This window comes from Melospiza georgiana, chromosome W (genome assembly GCF_028018845.1).
Source record: "Melospiza georgiana isolate bMelGeo1 chromosome W, bMelGeo1.pri, whole genome shotgun sequence".
Lineage (NCBI taxonomy): Eukaryota > Metazoa > Chordata > Aves > Passeriformes > Passerellidae > Melospiza > Melospiza georgiana.
Window position 1 is genome coordinate 16284063 of NC_080464.1, and position 15138 is coordinate 16299200.

Below are 15138 nucleotides of genomic sequence, written 5' to 3' on the forward strand. Positions count from 1 at the left end.
GTAGGATGCACTCCGGAGCTAAGAGCTGCCTCCGGGCGTCTTTGGGCAGAAGCCGTGCCAAGGAGAGCACTGTGAGCGGCACAATCGTCTTTGCGCGAAGAAGCCGCTTCTTCGGCTCCGGGAGCCGGAGAGAGCGGCAGCTTCGGGAAAATGAAGAAGCAAGCTGCACAACACTGGGATTGTGTGCGCACCTTGCCAACTGATAGAAAACAGTACTTTTGCACTCTCCTGACTTTTCCAATCACATGAACATTCGATTGGAAGCTGTTTTGGACAACTTTTCTTTTCTTCCTGCCAAACACTTGGCAGACATCTCTGCAACTTCTAGAACACGATGGGAGATGTTTTCTGTGCTGGCACAGTTTCTCCTTGCCAGATGTAGTGGAAAATCTATTTGCTAAGATGTAGACTACAAAAGGCGCTAAAGACGAAGGTAGGATGCTCTCCGGAGCTAAGAGCTGCTTCCGGGCGTCTCTGGGCTGAAGCCGCGCTAAGGAGAGCACTGTGAGCGGCACAATGGTCTTTGCGCGAAGAAGCCGCTTCTTCGGCTCCGGGAGCCGGAGAGAGCGGCAGCTTCGGGAAGGTGAAGAAGCAAGCTGTACAACACTGGGATTGTGTGCGCAGCTTGCCAACTGATAGAAAACAGTACTTTTGCACTCTCCTGACTTTTCCAATCACATGAACATTCGATTGGAAGCTGTTTTGGACAACTTTTCTTTTCTTCCTGTCAAACACTTGGCAGACATCTCTGCAACTTCTAGAACACGATGGGAGATGTTTTCTGTGCTGGCACAGTTTCTCCTAGCCAGACATACTGGGAAAGCGTTTTGCTAAGATGTAGACTACAAAAGACGCTAAAGACGAAGGTAGGATGCTCTCCGGAGCTAAGAGCCGCTCCCGGGCGTCTTTGGGCAGAAGCCGCGCTAAGGAGAGCACTGTGAGCGACACAATCGTCTTTGCGCGAAGAAGCCGCTTCTTCGGATCCGGGATCCGGAGAGAGCGGCAGCTTTGGGAAGGTGAAGAAGCAAGCTGTACAACACTGGGATTGTGTGCGCAGCTTGCCAACTGATATTAAACAGTACTTTTGCACTCTCCTGACTTTTCCAATCACATGAACATTCGATTGGAAGCTGTTTTGGACAACATTTCTTTTCTTCCTGTCAAACACTTGGCAGACATCTCTGCAACTTCTAAAACACGATGGGAGATGTTTTCTGTGCTGGCACAGTTTCTCCTAGCCAGACATACTGGCAAAGCGTTTTGCTAAGATGTAGACTACAAAAGACGCTAAAGACGAAGGTAGGATGCTCTCCGGAGCTAAGAGCCGCTCCCGGGCGTCTTTGGGCAGAAGCCGCGCTAAGGAGAGCACTGTGAGCGGCACAATCGTCTTTGCGCGAAGAAGTCGCTTCTTCGGCTCCGGGATCTGGGGAGAGCGGCAGCTTCGGGAAGGTGAAGAAGCAAGCTGTACAACACTGGGATTGTGTGCGCAGCTTGCCAACTGATAGAAAACAGTATTTTTGCACTCTCCTGACTTTTCCAATCACATGAACATTCGATTGGAAGCTGTTTTGGACAACTTTTCTTTTCTTCCTGCCAAACACTTGGCAGACATCTCTGCAACTTCTAGAACACGATGGGAGATGTTTTCTGTGCTGGCACAGTTTTTCCTAGCCAGACATAGTGGAAAAGTTTTTTGCTAAGATGTAGACTACAAAAGACGCTAAAGACGAAGGTAGGATGCTCTCCAGAGCTAAGAGCCGCTCCCAGGCGTCTTTGGGCAGAAGCCGCGCTAAGGAGAGCACTGTGAGCGGCACAATCGTCTTTGCGCGAAGAAGCCGCTTCTTCGGCTCCGGGATCCGGGGAGAGCGGCAGCTTCGGGAAGGTTAAGAAGCAAGCTGTACAACACTGGGATTGTGTGCGCACCTTGCCAACTGATAGAAAACCGTACTTTTGCACTCTCCTGACTTTTCCAATCACATGAACATTCGATTGGAAGCTGTTTTGGACAACTTTTCTCTTCTTCCTGCCAAACACTTGGCAGACATCTCTGCAACTTCTAGAACACGATGGGAGATGTTTTCTGTGCTGGCACAGTTTCTCCTTGCCAGACATAGTGGGAAAGCGTTTTGCTATGATGTAGACTACAAAAGACGCTAAAGACGAAGGTAGGATGCTCTCCGGAGCTAAGAGCTGCCCCCGGGCGTCTTTGGGCAGAAGCCGTGCCAAGGAGAGCACTGTGAGCGGCACAATCGTCTTTGTGCGAAGAAGCCGCTTCTTCGGCTCCGGGAGCCGGAGAGAGCGGCAGCTTCGGGAAAATGAAGAAGCAAGCTGTACAACACTGGGATTGTGTGCGCAGCTTGCCAACTGATAGAAAACAGTACTTTTGCACTCTCCTGACTTTTCCAATCACATGAACATTCGATTGGAAGCTGTTTTGGACAACTTTTCTTTTCTTCCTGCCAAACACTTGGCAGACATCTCTGCAACTTCTAGAACATGATGGGAGATGTTTTCTGTGCTGGCACAGTTTCTCCTTGCCAGATGTAGTGGAAAATCTATTTGCTAAGATGTAGACTACAAAAGGCGCTAAAGACGAAGGTAGGATGCTCTCCGGAGCTAAGAGCTGCTTCCGGGCGTCTCTGGGCTGAAGCCGCGCTAAGGAGAGCACTGTGAGCGGCACAATGGTCTTTGCGCGAAGAAGCCGCTTCTTCGGCTCCGGGATCCGGAGAGAGCGGCAGCTTTGGGAAGGTGAAGAAGCAAGCTGTACAACACTGGGATTGTGTGCGCAGCTTGCCAACTGATAGAAAACAGTACTTTTGCACTCTCCTGACTTTTCCAATCGCATGAACATTCGATTGGAAGCTGTTTTGGACAACTTTTCTTTTCTTCCTGTCAAACACTTGGCAGACATCTCTGCAACTTCTAGAACACGATGGGAGATGTTTTCTGTGCTGGCACAGTTTCTCCTAGCCAGACATACTGGGAAAGCGTTTTGCTAAGATGTAGAATACAAAAGACGCTAAAGACGAAGGTAGGATGCTCTCCGGAGCTAAGAGCCGCTCCCGGGCGTCTTTGGGCAGAAGCCGCGCTAAGGAGAGCACTGTGAGCGACACAATCGTCTTTGCGCGAAGAAGCCGCTTCTTCGGATCCGGGATCCGGAGAGAGCGGCAGCTTCGGAAAGGTGAATAAGCAAGCTGTACAACACTGGGATTGTGTGTGCAGCTTGCCAACTGATAGAAAACAGTACTTTTGCACTCTCCTGACTTTTCCAATCACATGAACATTCGATTGGAAGCTGTTTTGGACAACTTTTCTCTTCTTCCTGCAAAACACTTGGCAGACATCTCTGCAACTTCTAGAACATGATGGGAGATGTTTTCTGTGCTGGCACAGTTTCTCCTAGCCAGACATAGTGGGAAAGCGTTTTGCTAAGATGTTGACTACACAAGACGCTAAAGATGAAGGTAGGATGCTCTCCGGAGCTAAGAGTCACTCCCGGGCGTCTTTGGGCAGAAGCCGCGCTGAGGAGAGCACTGTGAGCGGCACAATCGTCTTTGTGCGAAGAAGCCGCTTCTTCGGCTCCGGGAGCCGGGGAGAGCGGCAGCTTCGGGAAGGTGAAGAAGCAAGCTGTACAACACTGGGATTGTGTGCACACCTTGCCATCTGATAGAAAACAGTACTTTTGCACTCTCCTGACTTTTCCAATCACATGAACATTCGATTGGAAGCTGTTTTGGACAACTTTTCTTTTCTTCCTGCCAAACACTTGGCAGACATCTCTGCAACTTCTAGAACACGATGGGAGATGTTTTCTGTGCTGGCACAGTTACTCCTAGCCAGACATACTGGGAAAGCGTTGTGCAAAGATGTAGACTACAAAAGACGCTAAAGACGAAGGTAGGATGCTCTCCGGAGCTAACAGCCGCTCCCGGGCGTCTTTGGGCAGAAGCCGCGCTAAGGAGAGCACTGTGAGCGGCACAATCGTCTTTGCGTGAAGAAGCCACTTTTTCGGCTCCGGGAGCCGGAGAGAGCGGCAGCTTCGGGAAGGTGAAGAAGCAAGCTGTACAACACTGGGATTGTGTGCGCACCTTGCCAACTGATAGAAAACAGTACTTTTGCCCTCTCCTGACTTTTCCAATCACATGAACATTCGATTGGAAGCTGTTTTGGACAACTTTTCTTTTCTTCCTGCCAAACACTTGGCAGACATCTCTGCAACTTCTAGAACACGATGGGAGATGTTTTCTGTGCTGGCACAGTTTCTCCTTGCCAGATGTAGTGGAAAAGCTTTTTGCTGAGATGTAGATGAGAAGAGACGCGAAAGACGAAGGTAGGATGCTCTCCAGAGCTAAGAGCCGCTCCCGGGCCTCTTTGGGCAGAAGCCGCGCTAAGGAGAGCACTGTGAGCGGCACAATCGTCTTTACGCGAAGAAGCCGCTTCTTCGGCTCCGGGAGCCGGGGAGACCGGCAACTTCGGGAAGGTGAAGAAGCAAGCTGTACAACACTGGGATTGTGTGCGCAGCTTGCCAACTGATAGAAAACAGTACTTTTGCACTCTCCTAAGTTTTCCAATCACATGAACATTCGATTGGAAGCTGTTTTGGACAACTTTTCTTTTCTTCCTGCCAAACACTTGGCAGACATCTCTGCAACTTCTAGAAGATGATGGGAGATGTTTTCTGTGCTGGCACAGTTTCTCCTTGCCAGATGTAGTCCAAATGCTTTTTGCTGAGATGTAGATGAGAAGAGACGCTAAAGACGAAGGCAGGATTCTCTCCAGGGCTAAGAGCCGCTCCCGGGAGTCTTTGGGCAGAAGCCGCGCTAAGGAGAGCACTGTGAGCAGCACAATCGTCCTTGCGCGAAGAAGACGCTTCTTCGGCTCCCGGAGCCGGGGAGAGCGGCAGCTTCGGGAAGGTGAAGAAGCAAGCTGTACAACACTGGGATTGTGTGCGCACCTTGCCAACTGATAGAAAACAGTACTTTTGCACTCTCCTGACTTTTCCAATCACATGAACATTCGATTGGAAGCTGTTTTGGACAACTTTTCTTTTCTTCCTGCCAAACACTTGGCAGACATCTCTGCAACTTCTAGAACACGATGGGAGATGTTTTCTGTGCTGGCACAGTTTTTCCTTGCCAGACATAGTGGGAAAGCGTTTTGCTAAGATGTAGACTACAAAAGACGCTAAACACGAAGGTAGGATACTCTCCGGAGCAAAGAGCCGCTCCCGGGCGTCTTTGGGCAGAAGCCGCGCTAAGGAGAGCACTGTGAGCGGCACAATCGTCTTTGCGTGAAGAAGCCGCTTCTTCGGCTCCGGGAGCCGGGGAGAGCGGCCGCTTCGGGAAGGTGAAGAAGCAAGCTGTACAACACTGGGATTGTGTGCACACCTTGCCAACTGATAGAAAACAGTACTTTTGCACTCTCCTGACTTTTCCAATCACATGAACATTCGATTGGAAGCTGTTGTGGACAACTTTTCTTTTCTTCCTGCCAAACACTTGGCAGACATCTCTGCAACTTCTAGAACACGATGGGAGATGTTTTCTGTGCTGGCACAGTTTTTCCTAGCCAGACATAGTGGAAAAGTTTTTTGCTAAGATGTAGACTACAAAAGACGCTAAAGACGAAGGTAGGATGCACTCCGGAGCTAAGAGCTGCCCCCGGGCGTCTTTGGGCAGAAGCCGTGCCAAGGAGAGCACTGTGAGCGGCACAATCGTCTTTGCGCGAAGAAGCCGCTTCTTCGGCTCCGGGAGCCGGAGAGAGCGGCAGCTTCGGGAAAATGAAGAAGCAAGCTGCACAACACTGGGATTGTGTGCGCACCTTGCCAACTGATAGAAAACAGTACTTTTGCACTCTCCTGACTTTTCCAATCACATGAACATTCGATTGGAAGCTGTTTTGGACAACTTTTCTTTTCTTCCTGCCAAACACTTGGCAGACATCTCTGCAACTTCTAGAACACGATGGGAGATGTTTTCTGTGCTGGCACAGTTTCTCCTTGCCAGATGTAGTGGAAAATCTATTTGCTAAGATGTAGACTACAAAAGGCGCTAAAGACGAAGGTAGGATGCTCTCCGGAGCTAAGAGCTGCTTCCGGGCGTCTCTGGGCTGAAGCCGCGCTAAGGAGAGCACTGTGAGCGGCACAATGGTCTTTGCGCGAAGAAGCCGCTTCTTCGGCTCCGGGAGCCGGAGAGAGCGGCAGCTTCGGGAAGGTGAAGAAGCAAGCTGTACAACACTGGGATTGTGTGCGCAGCTTGCCAACTGATAGAAAACAGTACTTTTGCACTCTCCTGACTTTTCCAATCACATGAACATTCGATTGGAAGCTGTTTTGGACAACTTTTCTTTTCTTCCTGTCAAACACTTGGCAGACATCTCTGCAACTTCTAGAACACGATGGGAGATGTTTTCTGTGCTGGCACAGTTTCTCCTAGCCAGACATACTGGGAAAGCGTTTTGCTAAGATGTAGACTACAAAAGACGCTAAAGACGAAGGTAGGATGCTCTCCGGAGCTAAGAGCCGCTCCCGGGCGTCTTTGGGCAGAAGCCGCGCTAATGAGAGCACTGTGAGCGACACAATCGTCTTTGCGCGAAGAAGCCGCTTCTTCGGATCCGGGATCCGGAGAGAGCGGCAGCTTTGGGAAGGTGAAGAAGCAAGCTGTACAACACTGGGATTGTGTGCGCAGCTTGCCAACTGATATTAAACAGTACTTTTGCACTCTCCTGACTTTTCCAATCACATGAACATTCGATTGGAAGCTGTTTTGGACAACATTTCTTTTCTTCCTGTCAAACACTTGGCAGACATCTCTGCAACTTCTAAAACACGATGGGAGATGTTTTCTGTGCTGGCACAGTTTCTCCTAGCCAGACATACTGGCAAAGCGTTTTGCTAAGATGTAGACTACAAAAGACGCTAAAGACGAAGGTAGGATGCTCTCCGGAGCTAAGAGCCGCTCCCGGGCGTCTTTGGGCAGAAGCCGCGCTAAGGAGAGCACTGTGAGCGGCACAATGGTCTTTGCGCGAAGAAGCCGCTTCTTCGGCTCCGGGAGCCGGAGAGAGCGGCAGCTTCGGGAAGGTGAAGAAGCAAGCTGTACAACACTGGGATTGTGTGCGCAGCTTGCCAACTGATAGAAAACAGTATTTTTGCACTCTCCTGACTTTTCCAATCACATGAACATTCGATTGGAAGCTGTTTTGGACAACTTTTCTTTTCTTCCTGCCAAACACTTGGCAGACATCTCTGCAACTTCTAGAGCACGATGGGAGATGTTTTCTGTGCTGGCACAGTTTTTCCTAGCCAGACATAGTGGAAAAGTTTTTTGCTAAGATGTAGACTACAAAAGACGCTAAAGACGAAGGTAGGATGCTCTCCAGAGCTAAGAGCCGCTCCCAGGCGTCTTTGGGCAGAAGCCGCGCTAAGGAGAGCACTGTGAGCGGCACAATCGTCTTTGCGCGAAGAAGCCGCTTCTTCGGCTCCGGGATCCGGGGAGAGCGGCAGCTTCGGGAAGGTGAAGAAGCAAGCTGTACAACACTGGGATTGTGTGCGCACCTTGCCAACTGATAGAAAACAGTACTTTTGCACTCTCCTGACTTTTCCAATCACATGAACATTCGATTGGAAGCTGTTTTGGACAACTTTTCTCTTCTTCCTGCCAAACACTTGGCAGACATCTCTGCAACTTCTAGAACACGATGGGAGATGTTTTCTGTGCTGGCACAGTTTCTCCTTGCCAGACATAGTGGGAAAGCGTTTTGCTATGATGTAGACTACAAAAGACGCTAAAGACGAAGGTAGGATGCTCTCCGGAGCTAAGAGCTGCCCCCGGGCGTCTTTGGGCAGAAGCCGTGCCAAGGAGAGCACTGTGAGCGGCACAATCGTCTTTGTGCGAAGAAGCCGCTTCTTCGGCTCCGGGAGCCGGAGAGAGCGGCAGCTTCGGGAAAATGAAGAAGCAAGCTGTACAACACTGGGATTGTGTGCGCAGCTTGCCAACTGATAGAAAACAGTACTTTTGCACTCTCCTGACTTTTCCAATCACATGAACATTCGATTGGAAGCTGTTTTGGACAACTTTTCTTTTCTTCCTGCCAAACACTTGGCAGACATCTCTGCAACTTCTAGAACATGATGGGAGATGTTTTCTGTGCTGGCACAGTTTCTCCTTGCCAGATGTAGTGGAAAATCTATTTGCTAAGATGTAGACTACAAAAGGCGCTAAAGACGAAGGTAGGATGCTCTCCGGAGCTAAGAGCTGCTTCCGGGCGTCTCTGGGCTGAAGCCGCGCTAAGGAGAGCACTGTGAGCGACACAATCGTCTTTGCGCGAAGAAGCCGCTTCTTCGGCTCCGGGAGCCGGAGAGAGCGGCAGCTTCGGGAAGGTGAAGAAGCAAGCTGTACAACACTGGGATTGTGTGCGCAGCTTGCCAACTGATAGAAAACAGTACTTTTGCACTCTCCTGACTTTTCCAATCGCATGAACATTCGATTGGAAGCTGTTTTGGACAACTTTTCTTTTCTTCCTGTCAAACACTTGGCAGACATCTCTGCAACTTCTAGAACACGATGGGAGATGTTTTCTGTGCTGGCACAGTTTCTCCTAGCCAGACATACTGGGAAAGCGTTTTGCTAAGATGTAGAATACAAAAGACGCTAAAGACGAAGGTAGGATGCTCTCCGGAGCTAAGAGCCGCTCCCGGGCGTCTTTGGGCAGAAGCCGCGCTAAGGAGAGCACTGTGAGCGACACAATCGTCTTTGCGCGAAGAAGCCGCTTCTTCGGATCCGGGATCCGGAGAGAGCGGCAGCTTCGGAAAGGTGAATAAGCAAGCTGTACAACACTGGGATTGTGTGTGCAGCTTGCCAACTGATAGAAAACAGTACTTTTGCACTCTCCTGACTTTTCCAATCACATGAACATTCGATTGGAAGCTGTTTTGGACAACTTTTCTCTTCTTCCTGCAAAACACTTGGCAGACATCTCTGCAACTTCTAGAACATGATGGGAGATGTTTTCTGTGCTGGCACAGTTTCTCCTAGCCAGACATAGTGGGAAAGCGTTTTGCTAAGATGTTGACTACACAAGACGCTAAAGATGAAGGTAGGATGCTCTCCAGAGCTAAGAGTCACTCCCGGGCGTCTTTGGGCAGAAGCCGCGCTGAGGAGAGCACTGTGAGCGGCACAATCGTCTTTGCGCGAAGAAGCCGCTTCTTCGGCTCCGGGAGCCGGGGAGAGCGGCAGCTTCGGGAAGGTGAAGAAGCAAGCTGTACAACACTGGGATTGTGTGCACACCTTGCCATCTGATAGAAAACAGTACTTTTGCACTCTCCTGACTTTTCCAATCACATGAACATTCGATTGGAAGCTGTTTTGGACAACTTTTCTTTTCTTCCTGCCAAACACTTGGCAGACATCTCTGCAACTTCTAGAACACGATGGGAGATGTTTTCTGTGCTGGCACAGTTACTCCTAGCCAGACATACTGGGAAAGCGTTGTGCAAAGATGTAGACTACAAAAGACGCTAAAGACGAAGGTAGGATGCTCTCCGGAGCTAACAGCCGCTCCCGGGCGTCTTTGGGCAGAAGCCGCGCTAAGGAGAGCACTGTGAGCGGCACAATCGTCTTTGCGTGAAGAAGCCACTTTTTCGGCTCCGGGAGCCGGAGAGAGCGGCAGCTTCGGGAAGGTGAAGAAGCAAGCTGTACAACACTGGGATTGTGTGCGCACCTTGCCAACTGATAGAAAACAGTACTTTTGCCCTCTCCTGACTTTTCCAATCACATGAACATTCGATTGGAAGCTGTTTTGGACAACTTTTCTTTTCTTCCTGCCAAACACTTGGCAGACATCTCTGCAACTTCTAGAACACGATGGGAGATGTTTTCTGTGCTGGCACAGTTTCTCCTTGCCAGATGTAGTGGAAAAGCTTTTTGCTGAGATGTAGATGAGAAGAGACGTGAAAGACGAAGGTAGGATGCTCTCCAGAGCTAAGAGCCGCTCCCGGGCCTCTTTGGGCAGAAGCCGCGCTAAGGAGAGCACTGTGAGCGGCACAATCGTCTTTACGCGAAGAAGCCGCTTCTTCGGCTCCGGGAGCCGGGGAGACCGGCAACTTCGGGAAGGTGAAGAAGCAAGCTGTACAACACTGGGATTGTGTGCGCAGCTTGCCAACTGATAGAAAACAGTACTTTTGCACTCTCCTAAGTTTTCCAATCACATGAACATTCGATTGGAAGCTGTTTTGGACAACTTTTCTTTTCTTCCTGCCAAACACTTGGCAGACATCTCTGCAACTTCTAGAAGATGATGGGAGATGTTTTCTGTGCTGGCACAGTTTCTCCTTGCCAGATGTAGTCCAAATGCTTTTTGCTGAGATGTAGATGAGAAGAGACGCTAAAGACGAAGGCAGGATTCTCTCCAGGGCTAAGAGCCGCTCCCGGGAGTCTTTGGGCAGAAGCCGCGCTAAGGAGAGCACTGTGAGCAGCACAATTGTCCTTGCGGGAAGAAGACGCTTCTTCGGCTCCCGGAGCCGGGGAGAGCGGCAGCTTCGGGAAGGTGAAGAAGCAAGCTGTACAACACTGGGATTGTGTGCGCAGCTTGCCAACTGATAGAAAAAAGTACTTTTGCACTCTCCTGACTTTTCCAATCACATGAACATTCGATTGGAAGCTGTTTTGGACAACTTTTCTTTTCTTCCTGCCAAACACTTGGCAGATATCTCTGCAACTTCTAGAACACGATGGGAGATGTTTTTTGTGCTGGCACAGTTTCTCCTTGCCAGATGTAGTGGAAAATCTATTTGCTGAGGTGTAGATGAGAAGAGGTTCTAAAGACGAAGGTAGGATGCTCTCCAGAGCTAAGATCCGCTCCCGGGCGTCTTTGGGCAGAAGCCGCGCTAAGGAGAGCACTGTGAGCGGCACAATCGTCTTTGCGCGAAGAAGCCGCTTCTTCTTCTCCGGGAGCCGGGGAGACCGGCAGCTTCGGGAAGGTGAAGAAGCAAGCTGTACAACACTGGAATTGTGTGCGCAGCTTGCCAACTGATAGAAAACAGTACTTTTGCACTCTCCTGACTTTTCCAATCACATGAACATTCGATTGGAAGCTGTTTTGGACAACTTTTCTTTTCTTCCTGCCAAACACTTGGCAGACATCTCTGCAACTTCTAGAACACGATGGGAGATGTTTTCTGTGCTGGCACAGTTTCTCCTTGCCAGATGTAGTGGAAAAGCTTTTTGTTGAGATGTAGATGAGAAGAGACGCTAAAGACGAAGGTAGGATGCTCTCCAGAGCTAAGAGCCGCTCCCGGGCGTCTTTGGGCAGAAGCCGCGCTAAGGAGAGCACTGTGAGCGGCACAATCGTCTTTGCGCGAAGAAGCCGCTTCTTCGGCTCCGGGAGCCGGGGAGAGCGGCAGCTTCGGGAAGGTGAAGAAGCAAGCTGTACAACACTGGGATTGTGTGCGCAGCTTGCCAACTGATAGAAAACAGTACTTTTGCACTCTCCTGACTTTTCCAATCACATGAACATTCGATTGGAAGCTGTTTTGGACAGGTTTTCTTTTCTTCCTGCCAAACACTTGGCAGACATCTCTGCAACGTCTAGAACACGATGGGAGATGTTTTCTGTGCTGGCACAGTTTTTCCTAGCCAGACATAGTGGAAAATCTATTTGCTAAGATGTAGACTACAAGAGACGCTAAAGACGAAGGTAGGATGCTCTCCGGAGCTAAGAGCCGCTCCCGGGCGACTTTGGGCATAAGCCGCGCTAATGAGAGCACTGTGAGCGGCACAATCGTCTTTGCGCGAAGAAGCCGCTTCTTCGGCTCCGGGAGCCGGGGAGAGCGGCAGCTTCGGGAAGGTGAAGAAGCAAGCTGTACAACACTGGGATTGTGTGCGCACCTTGCCAACTGATAGAAAACAGTACTTTTGCACTCTCCTGACTTTTCCAATCACATGAACATTCGATTGGAAGCTGTTTTGGACAACTTTTCTTTTCTTCCTGCCAAACACTTGGCAGACATCTCTGCAACTTCTAGAACACGATGGGAGATGTTTTCTGTGCTGGCACAGTTTTTCCTTGCCAGACATAGTGGGAAAGCGTTTTGCTAAGATGTAGACTACAAAAGACGCTAAACACGAAGGTAGGATGCTCTCCGGAGCAAAGAGCCGCTCCCGGGCGTCTTTGGGCAGAAGCCGCGCTAAGGAGAGCACTGTGAGCGGCACAATCGTCTTTGCGTGAAGAAGCTGCTTCTTCGGCTCCGGGAGCCGGGGAGAGCGGCCGCTTCGGGAAGGTGAAGAAGCAAGCTGTACAACACTGGGATTGTGTGCGCAGCTTGCCAACTGATAGAAAACAGTACTTTTGCACTCTCCTGACTTTTCCAATCACATGAACATTCGATTGGAAGCTGTTGTGGACAACTTTTCTTTTCTTCCTGCCAAACACTTGGCAGACATCTCTGCAACTTCTAGAACACGATGGGAGATGTTTTCTGTGCTGGCACAGTTTTTCCTAGCCAGACATAGTGGGAAAGCGTTTTGCTAAGATGTAGACTACAAAAGACGCTAAACACGAAGGTAGGATGCTCTCCGGAGCAAAGAGCCGCTCCCGGGCGTCTTTGGGCAGAAGCCGCGCTAAGGAGAGCACTGTGAGCGGCACAATCGTCTTTGCGTGAAGAAGCCGCTTCTTCGGCTCCGGGAGCCGGGGAGAGCGGCCGCTTCGGGAAGGTGAAGAAGCAAGCTGTACAACACTGGGATTGTGTGCGCACCTTGCCAACTGATAGAAAACAGTACTTTTGCACTCTCCTGACTTTTCCAATCACATGAACATTCGATTGGAAGCTGTTGTGGACAACTTTTCTTTTCTTCCTGCCAAACACTTGGCAGACATCTCTGCAACTTCTAGAACACGATGGGAGATGTTTTCTGTGCTGGCACAGTTTTTCCTAGCCAGACATAGTGGAAAAGCTTTCTGCCGAGATGTAGACTACAAAAGACGCTAAACACGAAGGTAGGATGCTCTCCGGAGCAAAGAGCCGCTCCCGGGCGTCTTTGGGCAGAAGCCGCGCTAAGGAGAGCACTGTGAGCGGCACAATCGTCTTTGCGCGAAGAAGTCGCTTCTTCGGCTCCGGGATCTGGGGAGAGCGGCAGCTTCGGGAAGGTGAAGAAGCAAGCTGTACAACACTGGGATTGTGTGCGCAGCTTGCCAACTGATAGAAAACAGTACTTTTGCACTCTCCTGACTTTTCCAATCACATGAACATTCGATTGGAAGCTGTTGTGGACAACTTTTCTTTTCTTCCTGCCAAACACTTGGCAGACATCTCTGCAACTTCTAGAACACGATGGGAGATGTTTTCTGTGCTGGAACAGTTTCTCCTACCCAGAAATACTGGCAAAGCGTTTTGCTAAGATGTAGACTACAAAAGGCGCTAAAGACGAAGGTAGGATGCTCTCCAGAGCTAAGAGCCGCTCCCGGGCGTCTTTGGGCAGAAGCCGCGCTAAGGAGAACACTGTGAGCGGCACAATCGTCTTTGCGCGAAGAAGTCGCTTCTTCGGCTCCGGGATCTGGGGAGAGCGGCAGCTTCGGGAAGGTGAAGAAGCAAGCTGTACAACGCTGGGATTGTGTGTGCAGCTTGCCAACTGATAGAAAACAGTACTTTTGCACTCTCCTGACTTTTCCAATCACATGAACATTCGATTGGAAGCTGTTTTGGACAACTTTTCTCTTCTTCCTGCAAAACACTTGGCAGACATCTCTGCAACTTCTAGAACACGATGGGAGATGTTTTCTGTGCTGGCACAGTTTCTTCTAGCCAGACATAGTGGGAAAGCGTTTTGCTAAGATGTTGACTACACAAGACGCTAAAGATGAAGGTAGGATGCTCTCCGGAGCTAAGAGTCACTACCGGGAGTCTTTGGGCAGAAGCCGCGCTGAGGAGAGCACTGTGAGCGGCACAATCGTCTTTGCGCGAAGAAGCCGCTTCTTCGGCTCCGGGATCCGGGGAGACAGGCAGCTTCGGGAAGGTGAAGAAGCAAGCTGTACAACACTGGGATTGTGTGCGCAGCTTGCCAACTGATAGAAAACAGTATTTTTGCACTCTCCTGACTTTTCCAATCACATGAACATTCGATTGGAAGCTGTTTTGGACAACTTTTCTTTTCTTCCTGCCAAACACTTGGCAGACATCTCTGCGACTTCTAGAACACGATGGGAGATGTTTTCTGTGCTGGCACAGTTTCTCCTTGCCAGATGTAGTGGAAAATCTATTTGCTAAGATGTAGACTACAAAAGGCGCTAAAGACGAAGGTAGGATGCTCTCCGGAGCTAAGAGCTGCTTCCGGGCGTCTCTGGGCTGAAGCCGCGCTAAGGAGAGCACTGTGAGCGGCACAATGGTCTTTGCGCGAAGAAGCCGCTTCTTCGGCTCCGGGAGCCGGAGAGAGCGGCAGCTTCGGGAAGGTGAAGAAGCAAGCTGTACAACACTGGGATTGTGTGCGCAGCTTGCCAACTGATAGAAAACAGTACTTTTGCACTCTCCTGACTTTTCCAATCACATGAACATTCGATTGGAAGCTGTTTTGGACAACTTTTCTTTTCTTCCTGCCAAACACTTGGCAGACATCTCTGCAACTTCTAGAAGATGATGGGAGATGTTTTCTGTGCTGGCACAGTTTCTCCTTGCCAGATGTAGTCCAAAAGCTTTTTGCTGAGATGTAGATGAGAAGAGACGCTAAAGACGAAGGCAGGATGCTCTCCGGAGCTAAGAGCCGCTCCCGGGAGTCTTTGGGCAGAAGCCGCGCTAAGGAGAGCACTGTGAGCAGCACAATCGTCCTTGCGCGAAGAAGCCGCTTGTTCGACTCCGGGATCCGGGGAGAGCGGCAGCTTCGGGAAGGTGAAGAAGCAAGCTGTACAACACTGGGATTGTGTGCGCACCTTGCCAACTGATAGAAAACAGTACTTTTGCACTCTCCTGACTTTTCCAATCACATGAACATTCGATTGGAAGCTGTTTTGGACAACTTTTCTTTTCTTCCTGCCAAACACTTGGCAGACATCTCTGCAACTTCTAGAACACAATGGGAGATGTTTTCTGTGCTGGCACAGTTTTTCCGAGCCAGACATAGTGGGAAAGCGTTTTGCTAAGATGTAGACTACAAA